The sequence below is a fragment of the Lontra canadensis genome, unplaced genomic scaffold, assembly GCF_010015895.1.
Source record: "Lontra canadensis isolate GAN:19392208 unplaced genomic scaffold, GSC_riverotter_1.0 scaffold1, whole genome shotgun sequence".
In the NCBI taxonomy this organism is placed as follows: Eukaryota; Metazoa; Chordata; class Mammalia; order Carnivora; family Mustelidae; genus Lontra; species Lontra canadensis.
In genome coordinates this window covers 93,048,502-93,061,227 of record NW_022630995.1, presented here as the reverse complement: position 1 = coordinate 93,061,227, position 12,726 = coordinate 93,048,502, and positions in this window count along the sequence as shown.

Genomic DNA, 12,726 nt, shown 5'->3' with positions numbered 1-12,726 from the left:
ACAGTTATAAAACAATGTAATGTTTTGATGAATATGGTGGTAGGACAGGCACGGATGCAATGGAAACACCAAGCAGGGGGTCTAATCTGATGCAGAACCCACAGAAGCAAGCATCACTTAAGCTGACATATATGGAATAAATGGACTATTAGGTATTTACTCAATAAAACTCTCAATGGGTAGCTGTATAAAGGTATGTATAGACTGGGTTCAGCAAACGGTGATCATAGGCCAAATATGTCTCCCTACCCTTCTTTGGTAAAGAGAATTTAATTAGAACATAACCATGAATCATTTGTTTACCTACAGCTGCTTTCTCACTACTGGGGTTAGAGCTTAGTGGCCATTTTACCTGCAAAACAGAAAATGTTTACTATTTAGCTCTTTATAGAAATATTTGCCAATGCTTGGCATGGATGACCTACTTAATTGTATGCATAATTCTACTTACCATTAGAATGAATGAACTTAAAAACTTAAGGTACATTTATAAAGATTTGTCATTTGGTTGATAAAATATTTAAAATAATTTTTAATTAGTTTCTCAAGTTAAAAATATATGAAAAAATATTAAAAGGTCTGGAAACACTGTCCCAGTTTTTATGAAGCAATCATTGACTATGCTTATTTGCTGTGGCCCCCTTAAGACGGGGCATGAGCTTTCTAGACCATCACAGCCCCTATTGCTCCTTATTTTTTGTACACCTGACTCCCTGTCATCATTGGTATTATCCTTCTGGACTCTCTAGAAACTTGAGTTTTGACACTTAGAAAGTGAATCTAAGATGAAGTGTATCTTTCTGAGCAAAGACTGGTGCAGACAATCAATGAAAGTTCAAAGATTAAAATACAGGCTGCTGGCAGAGGTCTTGGCACATGTAAATGAAACTTTTTAAAAATATATTTTAACAAAGTTAGGCCCTCATCAATTTTATTTTCTGTCTCAGAGAATTACAGAGACCAAGATTTAAGTCCCTTGCCTCAGAACAAAAGAAGCACATTAGTTTCCTAGGAAGGGAAGAGGAAAAAGTTTTATTGTATCCCAAATTTTATGGAAATAGGAAAATGTTGTGCCAGTGAAAAATAATACAGAAAGTAGGCGAGAACAAGTCTAGACCTAGTTTTACTTGCATGAAGATTATAGTTCTCATGGCCAGTCTTGTTTTGTATTTTACCATTGTCTATTATATTGTTCTTCTGCTTCCTTTGTAGTTATGTCAGAAAAAGAAGGATAAGAAGGTGACAAGGAAATAACACTCCTTTCTATAAAGGACCTAGAGAAAGTGTTCAGCTGGGAGAAGAATGGTTGCAGAGAAGGAAGCAGAAAGATGTGGGCCAAATGAAGGGGAGTGATGGGTCAACATGAGGTTTTAATCATGGTTGGAGGCTCTCCATGGCATGATACATGATCAACAACAAGAATAATATTTTGCTGACTCCAGTCCTTAGAGGGTACTTTATAGTCCCTTCTGTGTAGGTAGAGAGGTCCCAGAATGTGGGCTGAGAGTTAAATGATCCCAGCTGTGAAGATTATAGAGCAGCAGGACATTGTTCTTTTAGGTGTCGAAGCCAAATGTTTGGAATTTCAATTGTATCGTTTGAAGAAAATCCAATTCTTCCCTCAAACATAATGCAAGTAAATGGATATCCTCTTTTATCTCTAAATTGTAAATTCAAGTAATGGATTAAGACACAAGTTGCCAGAATCTGTTCAGTGCCTGGAATCAGGAATTAATTTTCTTTTAGAAATGTAAATAACAGTTAATTGGGGAGGAGAGGGAAAATATACAAGTCAAGTTCTATTTTGTTAAACTCAAAATAGGTCCATGTGTAAATTTTTCAGAATTGCTCTATTCCTTGTGACCTAACTGAAGTGTTAGTTCAGGTTTACTTGAGAGCTCTCCAAGAAAATATTGTTACTTTTTCTTTGTTAAGGAATTTTAAAAAATGCTCCACAATTCTTCCTGATTTCCGGCCTTTTTGTCCCCTTATCTTTTTGTTCTGTCTTCTCATCTTTTCCTTATTTTTTAAAAATCTCATTGTTTGATAAATTAGATACTCTAAAGGGGATAATTTGGCAAATTAGTTGATAGAACGAGGTTCATGAGAAAAGAAAACTTTTCTGCTTCTTTTCTCTTCATTTTGTCTTTTGTAGTAGGTTGAAACTTACAAGAGTACTGATACTGGATGCTTTTGACTTACAAAAATAGGCAAATTCATAAAGTTCAGCCTACTCCAAAGGTCATCATGGCATGCCTCCAGCCAAGCCACTTTCTACTGCTTCTCATTGCTGACAATATGATATTCCGACTTGCAACCTGGACGTTCAAGATATTTCACAATCTGGGCACCATATTTTCTACCACACATTCCCTCATCCAATCAAGTTGGCCCAACTCATGATCAACTTTCTTAGAAGACTTCGTAGCTTGATGTAGCAACCAATGATCTGTCTTTCCCCTAACATTTGGCACTGTTACATGTACATAGGCTGTGACATACAATGTGTAATTAAATGTGGGCTGAGTTTTTGATGTTGTAGGGTTCTGTAAAATGCTATCCCAGCCCTGGAGTAAATTGAAATCTGTTTATGAACAGAACCCATGCCTTAAGTATTTTGCATCTTTCCATCTATTCTAATATAGTACACCACAGTCGGTATTTGATTACCACTTAAAAAACAATCCCTTGGGGTCCCTGTGGGTTAAGCCTCTGCCTTCGGCTCAGGTCATGATCTCAAGGTCCTGGGATCGAGCCCCATGTCGGGCTCTCTGCTCAGCAGGGAGCCTGCTTCCTCCTCTCTCTCTGCCTGCCTCTCTGCCTACTTGTGATCTCTGTCAAATAAATAAATAAAATCTTTAACAACAACAACAACAACAAAACCTCCCTTTTCTGAAGTGTTTTTTTTGGTGGTTGTTTGTTCAAGACTGAGAATTCTGGGGATTTGAAGAGTACTGAAAGTATGAATTCTGATGTTTCTTTTTGCTAACTTATGCCTTTTGTTTACTTTAGAAGAAGATCATTTAAAGTTCTATACTTTGTTAGAATCTGGGTTCCAAGCTTAACATGTAGTTGTTTTCGTTCAGAGATTTAAGCTCAAGTAAATTGTGGTCAAAGGTGTCAGAAGCAAACTTAGGTTTGCAAGAGCATCTCAGCCTGTGTACCAGCAAAAGAACCCCTTTGCAAAACCAAAAATATGCAAACTGTCTAAAAGGAGAAAATTAAACCACACCTCACACAAACACTAAACTCAGGGGAAAGAGACTCTGTGGGGAAGTTAATTTTAGGCATCCCCTTGAATGATTTTTCTGCACGTGACAGCAGGGCTGATACAAGGGGTGTAGGGCTGCCGTGTGGCAGGTGGGGACTGCTGGGGAGCTGGCAGAGGTCCCAGCGTGTGACTGGCAGGGGCTGTCTTGCGGCAGCTGGGAGCACCAGGAGGCAGCTGCGGTGAGCGGGCGGCTGGCAGGAAGAGAGGCTCATGCATCTGTCCCTGGAAACTGCGGCAATAACCTGGCTGGAGCTGCTGTCAGCAATTCAAACCAGGCTTCGACCCTGCTTAGAGTTCTCTGAGAAAGCAAGGGTTGATACCACTCCATTCTAAAAATAGTCAGACAGCCACAACGAACTGGCAAAATGGAACATGTCATGTCTTCGTAGAATGACCTTCTCCACGAATACCCATAACTGCCTATTGTGTTGCTACTTCGTTTTCCTCAATGGAAACTGCAAGCAGTAGCAGCATAAGAACATTTGAGCCAAGACAGACTCAAATCCATTCCTGTGGAGGCCTAATTAAATGCTTCGTCTTGACCAGCAATAAGCTAGGGAAGCATCTGGTTCTTTTCACCAAACTTAAGGACAGCAATGCTCAAAGGTAACTTTGATTTTTATAGAAACCAGCCTGTAATCTAATAGTAAAGAAAGGTCACCTTTGCTGGCAATATACATTTGTGCTTTGCCATTGTTTTAATCCAAAGTGCATCCAAAGGAAAGAACATCAGGACAGCGAAGGTTAGCACTGGGTGGCCTTGGGACACACACACACACACACACACACACACACACACACACACACACTCCTGAATGGACCCAAATGACTTATAAAATGATGTTATGTGAAGAAGAAAGACTCAAATCAGTAGTACTGTATAAAAGCCGACCAAAAGTCTAGTTTGAGAATTCTTTCCCTTTATTGTGCTTGCTACTATGTCTACATGAAATTAATTCTTGGCATTTCCTTGTAGCAATATGGTATGGATTAGTAATCCTCATGTTGAGGGTTATGGCTTCTAAAAGAGCTGTAAGACAGTCCAAAGAGTTTAAGGCTATGAAAACTGTTAACCTAAAGAATGGCAGCAGCCCTGTTTTCAAAAGTATAATCTTCTTTCTCCACACATCTCCCTTCTTTTACCATTTCCCTCGATTTTTTCATGTCTTTGTTACTACCTGAACACTTTCTCCAAAATTTCAAGCTATCCCCTTTTTTTTAAAAATTCAACTCCATTTTTTAACAGCAAGCAACTCCTGGGATAGTTTAGGGGTAAAATAACGGTTTTGGTGTGTGCATTTGGTGGGTGGAAATGAAGGGGACATTTTGTGGAAGAAAGCCTCTTTCACATTTTCTGGCTCTGCTGGTAACTGGAGCCATTTAGAAAAAGTCACCTGCTTGTGTTTCAGCGTATTCCCCAAGAGAAAGGTGGTTAATCTAATGTAATATCCCTCTAGTATAGTCTTAAAAACTGATAATATCCAAAATTGTAATTTGCACATTGTTGTGAGGTTCTTAAAACTAGAAATTTTAGGGGTGGCTGGGTGGCTCAGTCAGTTAAGCATCTGACTCTTGATTTTGGCTTGGGTCATGATCCCAGGGTTGTGAGATTGAGCCCTGTGTCAGGCTCCACGCTGACCATGGAGTTTGCTTGGAATTCTTTCTCCCCCCTCCCTCTGCCTTCCTCCCCACCCCAGCTGCCTGGTCACCCCCACTCTTACTCTCTTAAAAAAAATTAAAAACCAACCAGCAACAAAAGAACCCCACCTAGTAAATGGTATATAGCTAGAAGCTTTCCACTGATTTAAACTTGATCTAACATTTTTTTTAGTGTCACTTACATAATTGAATACAGGAATTTACTTATTTTAGTTTATATATACCAATTCTTTCTGTACATGATAGTGTTATGTTGCAAACAAAATGAAAACATTTCCCAGATGTTTATTGCTAATAGTTATTTTTGTTAATGCCATTTTGTTTTCTCCTGTGTCTGAAGAAGTCTTAAGCAATGCTCACTACTGAATGTTACTTTGTAATATTACAAGATATTTTTTCCTCTTCTAACTTTAAAGAGAGAAGTTTCCCAACATGATTTCTTTGGAGAAAGAAATTCCTCTCTGAAACTAGGTTGTAAATATGAAACAAGTCCTTATGGTATCTTTTTAGACGAGCTAGAAAAAAATACATGCATTGTTTGGATTTGGATTATGTAGACTCTCATGAGCCTACTTTCTGTACAAAATGTAGATAAAACTGTTTCTATTTACACTCAGAATCAGGATCATAAAGGACTTCATGAGAGCAAGTTACTGTCAAGAGCTCATGACTTGGGGCCAGAAGTGTTGGCCTGGAAACCGTGCTCACCTTCTTACCTTCTTTACCCTGAGAATTCTTAACTTCATCTTTCTTTCTTTCTCTCTCTCTCTTTTTCTTTTTAAAGATTTTATTTATTTATTTGACACAGAGAGAGAGAGAGAGAGAGAGATCACAAGTAGGCAGAGAGGCAGGCAGAGAGAGAGGAGGAAGCAGGCTCCCTGCTGAGCAGAGAGCCCGATGCAGGGCTCAATCCCAGGACCCTGAGATCATGACCTGAGCCAAAGGCAGAGGCTTAACCCACTGAGCCACCCAGGCACCCCTTAACTTCATTTCTCTAAGACACTTTCCTTCATTGACAAAATGGAGGCAATAGTAGAAGGCCCACCACAGAATTATTGTGCGGATTCAATGTGTACTTTAGGGAGGAACTTGATCTAGAACCTCCCACACAATGGCACAAGAAAGGACTGACCAGCAGCCCTGGATGCTGCATCCTTTTGGCCTTGGCTGGTTCCTAGTACCTGCATGCCAGTGCCTGGCTTTCAGCTGTAGGAATTCCAGTTTCATTTTTCTCAGCTGTTATTGACTGCTCTTTGGTGTTCCTGGAAGTAAGAATGTCTACGGAGGCAATTATCTGAAAAACAAAATCAAAGTAAGCAAATCAACAAAAGTCACAACAAATATACAAAATTTACGGAAAAAATAAAAACGGTTATGATTGGTCTGCTTTGTTTTCTAAGATATTTACACCCAAATTTCCTAAAGATGGCTTAGTCTATCTATACTCAAAAATATAAACTGACCTTTCCTGAAGCAAATTATACATTTCTTACTAGTTGTGTTACAATTAAAAAAAAAATCTGTAGAGTTTCTACTGTCTCCCTGGCCCTGTGCTGTGTGTCATTCAGCAGGGAAAAAAGTATGTTATAGGATGCTAAGGCCCATCTCTTGCTGTCCTGCAGCTTACAATGAAGTGGTGGAGTCAGATGTGAATCATGTAATTATGAATATGACAGAACTGTGGGGAAGGTGAAAGTCTAGGTTAGATGTAAACACAATAAGGAAATTTACTGTGATCTAGTCTGGTCATAAATTCTCTCTAGAGTAGATGATATGAGACTTCAACCCTAATAAAGAGATCAGTGACATCAGAGATTTGGAGTTTTCTTTACTAGTAATGTATTTTTGCAGAGTTTTTTATACCAAGAGTTACTTTTTTTCAGTTTGTCAGTGTTACAGATATAAAGTACTGAGTTCTTTTTTTTCCCCTTTGCTAAACCTAACTTAATAATGACTGTGATTAGTGAATACTTGATATTGGCCAATAATGTTGTAGGGGTTTCCTAGGATTTTAATATAACTCCGTGGAATATTATTCCCTTTTGGTAGATACAGAAACTATGAGAAACACAGAATTGAAGAAACATTCTGATATCACCCAGGCAGAAAATGATGGAGTTGAGATGTGTGCACAAGCCTCGTGTCTCCAACACTCACAAGCTTTGTAACCCTCAGTTTGATTTAACCCCGCCCCAGTCAGAGCAAGCACGTTCATCAGAAGGAGGCTGGCATTTGCATTTGCATTCTTTAAAATGTGTCCATACACCTTTTACAGTGCATCTAATCAAGATTTGAATGGAATGGAGATTTTTAGGCACTCAGATGAAACCAAGTGTTGAGTCACTGAATTAAGATGAGAGAGAATGTGATCTAGACAAGGGATCTTTGTTTGATAGATTCATTGGTAAACCCAAGTGCCCAGAACAGTGCCTGGCACTAAAATTATGTTTATTAAAAAATGATAAATGAGAAAAGTTAGTAAAAAAAACAAAAGAATCACATTTATTTATGGGGAGGAGAATAGCAGTGGTGCTTCTTTGTATCAGGAGGGAACTTCTCCCAAATGCTTTTGAATCAGGTGAGGTATATTATCAGACCACTTTAACTGGTGAAGTTGCCAATTTAGAAGTTATTTAAAGCCCTGATAAAAAATTCTGATTTGTCAATATCTGATGAAGGAGGATTGAAGATGAGTTGCTAATGTGTAGTGGAATGGGTTTATTTTATAAGGTAAATAAATAAGATGAAATGGGAAGTTGTGTCTACATAGATTAAATGACAATGATTTTCAGCATAAAGGGATTGTTCTATGGGAATGCTCTTTTAATACTGAAACAGTGTATTTTTTTATACCTATTTCTCAGCATAAAGTATTTGAGGGCCTGTGGAGGCTGCCAGGAGGGTTGAAGCACTCCAAACAATATAGTCAGTATGTAAAACTAGTTAGAAGTATAATGATATTCCTGCAAAATCAAGATATTACCATATTTAAAGGAAATGATAAATTACCAGTAGAAAGCATGATGATACAAGATTGCTGTTTGTTTTTATTCACTTATTCATTCAACAAATACTTCCTTGTGTTTCCTAGTATGTGCTACACAGATTCATGTCTTTGCAATAAATCACTAAACAAAATAGACAACACTGCCTAGAGAGCACACATTCTAAAAGGAGGAGACAAAACAAAACAAAACAGAAAAAAAAAAAAAGGAGGAGACTATATCTAATAGAAATGATAAATAAGCAAATTAAATAAAATTTAAAATTTGGTAAGTGGCATAGAACAAAGAAAAAAGAAAGCAGAGTAAGGGGTATTGGGAAGGCAGGCAGTTATAATTCATATAGGGTGACAAGATAGAGCTCGGGATAGTTCTCTCGAGAAGATGACATTCTAAGAAAAACAAAGGTGGGGGGGGATGTAGTTAACATGCCCATAGCTGTGAAGAACATTCTAGCAATGGGAACAGAAATGAAAAGATCTTGAGGCAGGTGTATGCCATGGTTGAGATGCAACAGGAGGTACATGATTGAGGCAGAGAGAGAGCAGTGGCAGGTGGGGCTGGGGGTAGATCCAGACCACGGAGGGCCTTGTGGCACTGTAAGGCCGTGGCTCTTACTGGGAGTGGAATGGGAGACATTTGAAGGTCTTGCACAGAGTGATGGCATCAGCTGAGACCTACATTTTTAAAGAACCGTTCTGCAGCGGTGCACTAGTGGAAAAGGGAGACTGGTTAGGACACGGAGTTTTTTGAGTAGGAGAGGATGGTGGCTTGGACGAGGGTGGGTATAGTGGATTTGGTGAGAAATGACCAGATTCTGGACACATTTTGATTTACTGATAAATTGGTTGTGGAAATTAACAGAAAGAAAGATCACTTTACCAGAACTGACTATAAACTCTAGTTGTGAATCTGAAGTTTGATAAGCATGAAATATTAAACTGGCATGACTATCTTATCTTGGCAAAGAATTCTTATTTAAATGGAGCTATTTCATATGACTTAATCCCAAAGCATTGACTTTACCAATGCTTTTTTTTTTTTTTTAAAGTAGGCTCCCTGCCCAGGCAGAGCTCAATGTGAGGCTCAGAATCATAACTTCGAGATCAAGACCTGAGCCAAGATCAAGAGACGCTCAACTGCCTGAGACACCCAGGTGCCTCACCAGCACCTTTTTTTTTTTTTTTTTAAACATTTCAAGTATATGAGGTTAGGTAGAGTAAGCCCATGATTTAAATTGGTTGTACATTAGCATCACTTGGAAAACTTCAAAAAACTATCCGATGCCAGGTGCTGCCCCAGAACAATTGACTGAGACTCTCTGAAGGTGGTGTGGTGTCTGTGTACTGATATTTTTTAGTTTAAGAGCGGCCTGTTTGATTCTAATATGTAACAGGACTGGGAACTCTGAAACATTGCCTGTTTATACTAGGTCAAGAAAGTAGTGCCTCCCAAAGAGAAGGAAGTCCATAATTTGATATTCACATCTGATTTTGATAATGATTTTAATTCTTCCTGAATAATTTAGAGACAAAGACCCAAGCACCAACAATTCTTTTTTTGCCCAGTAAGGGAGGCCACATGTAATAGCTTTTTAGCTAGAACTCACGGAAATTAGCACTCAATCTCAGGAGATATACACATTATTTCTGAAAGCCGTTATTGATGCCAAGCGTAGCATGAGGAAGGAAGCCATGTTAATCACACGGGTTTCAGGTCCATTAGAAACACCAGAGAGGGAGAAAAATTCCTTTTTGCCAAATGGAAAATGTCAAAAAATCAGCAGGGTAAAAAAGAATTGGATTTTTATGCTTCTAAGAAGGGGGAAAAGAGAAATAAGAGGAGACTAAAACACGCCAGCTGATTCTCCTAAATAAGTCAATTTCATATGTGTCCGTCAGCACTTCAAAAATATTACTCTGTTTAATTGACCATTTCTTTAAAACAAAAATATGTACTTCTCCTGAGTCATGTCTTCTTTCCACCTGCTGTTCCAAACTACAGATCTAGGGTTGGTAAACCATGAATCTGTCCTTACCTGCTGGTACAAGTCTCTGAATTCAGATCCCGTCTGTTCTTTTCTGCTGTTAATTGTTTCTACATCCGTCTGCTCACTGGCAATGTTAAAAGATGCTGTTAAAAGAAAGATACAGTGAGATCGCATTTGAAATAGTTTTCAGAACATGATTTTTCCTCACTAGAGTATATGGAATATATGCATTAAATAACACACCTATCATATAAATATGTTTAATCTGTAATATGAACAGTGTAATGAGGCTTGATAATTCAGAATTATACTGAGAATTTTGAGTTTTTAATTATGAGTACAAGCATACCTAATCAAACAGAATCAATGTTTTCTAGAAAAGTTGGTTATAGGAAAATTGTTGTAAAAAGAACCATTATATATTACTGTCTTTGAGAAAAAAACAATCAGGATGAGTATATATATATATATATATACCCTGTATAGAGTAATATGAATGCACATTGTGTGAGTACACAATGATGTACACAATAACACAGTGAAATATCTGAACACTTTAATCATGGAAGGGCATTACGTGGCATTTGATCCCAGTTTGGAGAATACAACCCATAATATGTGTGCTGACAGAACCCTCTCTGCCATGGAGACTTCCTGGCTGTTCCAGGCCACACCTTTTGCTGTACTACTTCTATTTCTGAGCACCTAATACATCACTTTTGGTTTTTGAACTTCTGCTTCCTTTCTCCTTTTTTATATAGAATAGTATGAAAATAAAATTGCAGTGTTTCACCTCACATCATGGTATCTACTAATATTCCAAATGCCATATTTAGCATAAGGTTTTATTTAAGCAAAAATTTTCTATGCTTTAAATATTAGGCTTTATTACATATGTAGATCTGGAGACAATAGCTGATTTAACTTGTGTTGTGGTTTCTTATTCAGATACTCAGCTTTGGAGTCCCCTGTGGCCACTTACTTATCCTCACTATGCCTCAGGTTCATTATCTGTAAGATTGAGATAGTAATAGTGCTTATGTATGTGATTATTGTGAGAAGTAATTGAAATTATAAATGTAAAACACTTAGAATAGTGCACGACATAGAGTAAATGCTGTATGGCTATGTACTGTTACCAACACATTTGTTATTATCAACATTATTAGTATGGTACTATGTAATGTGATTCCCAAAGAGATAAGTTCCTTTGGTATTTAATAACAAAAGGAAACAAGAGTTAATTAATTTTCTAAAAGCTTTACTGTAGATGATATTGAATATCACCCCTTTAAGATCTAAAGAAATTAAGCACAGCACAGTAAAAAGAGAACATGCTGTAAATAAACACATGTAAAGCATGTTTATGGGTTGAAGATACAGGTTTGACCCACATTATATATTTTGAAAGTACCTATCAAAATCTTTCAGAGTCTGGTTCTTAGAATGTGGTGTGTGTAGTTTATTGACAAGTAGTAGGTAGTGTTTCCCACTAAAGAAGTACAAAGATAATTTGAAATGCATTTCCAGAAGTGTTCATAGAATGAAATTCATAAATGAAAATAAAAAGTATTCTCTGAGTTATTTACCACATATAAGGGATTTAGTTTCAATAACATATCTGATAGTCAATATAGAAAGCTCCTGTTCATATTGAGGTTCAACATCTTTTTTATAATTTTAATTAAAATTCAAGGAGCCTAGTGAATTATACCATTAACCTTTTGCCACTAGAATTCAAAGATCACATTTTAGGTCGATGTGAATAATGAGTTTGCTAGTCTCATTGAGATGTCTGTCTGTACATTTCCGAAGCCAGGAGTAGGATCACTAAATCGTCATACATTTGGCAGTCTTTAAATAAAGGAAGGGGGGAAATAGGTGTTTCAGGTCAGGATTGCATTTGATTGGCAATGCTGCTACATGACAAATTTAAGGAAGGCTTTTCTTGATTTAATTCATTTCTATCGGGACCTGATTTCTTAAAAAAATAAAATATATATATTTAAAGGCCTGCCAAAGAGGGGAGAGAAGCAGATAAAAAGAAAAAGGTTGAGAAAACAGAAATTTGTTAAAAAAGTGTTAACAGTACTGTCTGTGATATATACTTGATTGCATCTCTGTTTGCATTTTGTGATTGAAAAATAGCTAGGCGACTCACGCTAATCACTGGGCAAATTTTTATGAACTTCTGAATTTTAAAGGAAAAGAGAAGGTGAAAGAATGGAAAGAAGGTGTGAGTGTTTGAGGAACACTCTTCATTGTGGTTGAAATATTCCTAGATAGTACATAAGTAATCGGAATAAAAACAAGGGGGAAAAACAACACTGTGAGGAAGTTGAAGGCAATCAAAATTCGTAAAACTTTGCTGGTGACTGGAAAACCTGATGAGAAAAGAGAGAAGATGCTTTGAACTAACAGTGCCCTGTGACACTGGAGCATAATGGAAATACCTAAGAGAAAAGAAAGCCTTTGTTTCCATGAGCAATAAAGAGGACTTTTAGTCATTAGCAGGTTTGGGGAAATCTGTTAGTGGCTTCCAAGAAGAAACTCCAAGGCAATTAATGGCTGCTGACTATAACGTCCAAGGAAGGTTTTGTGGACAGCTTATTGCCAGGAGGGAAGATCTTATTAATTATTAATTTCCCCAAGCTAATTATCATTTATGTGGCAGAGAATCTGATAGAATTTTTGAAATGACTTTCTTTAGGTTAGTCTGTATAGGGACAAATGCCACTGCCAGAGTCAACTGGCAAGGCATCTCTAAGAAACTATAGATTTTCAGGTGAAAATCTAAAAGGTTT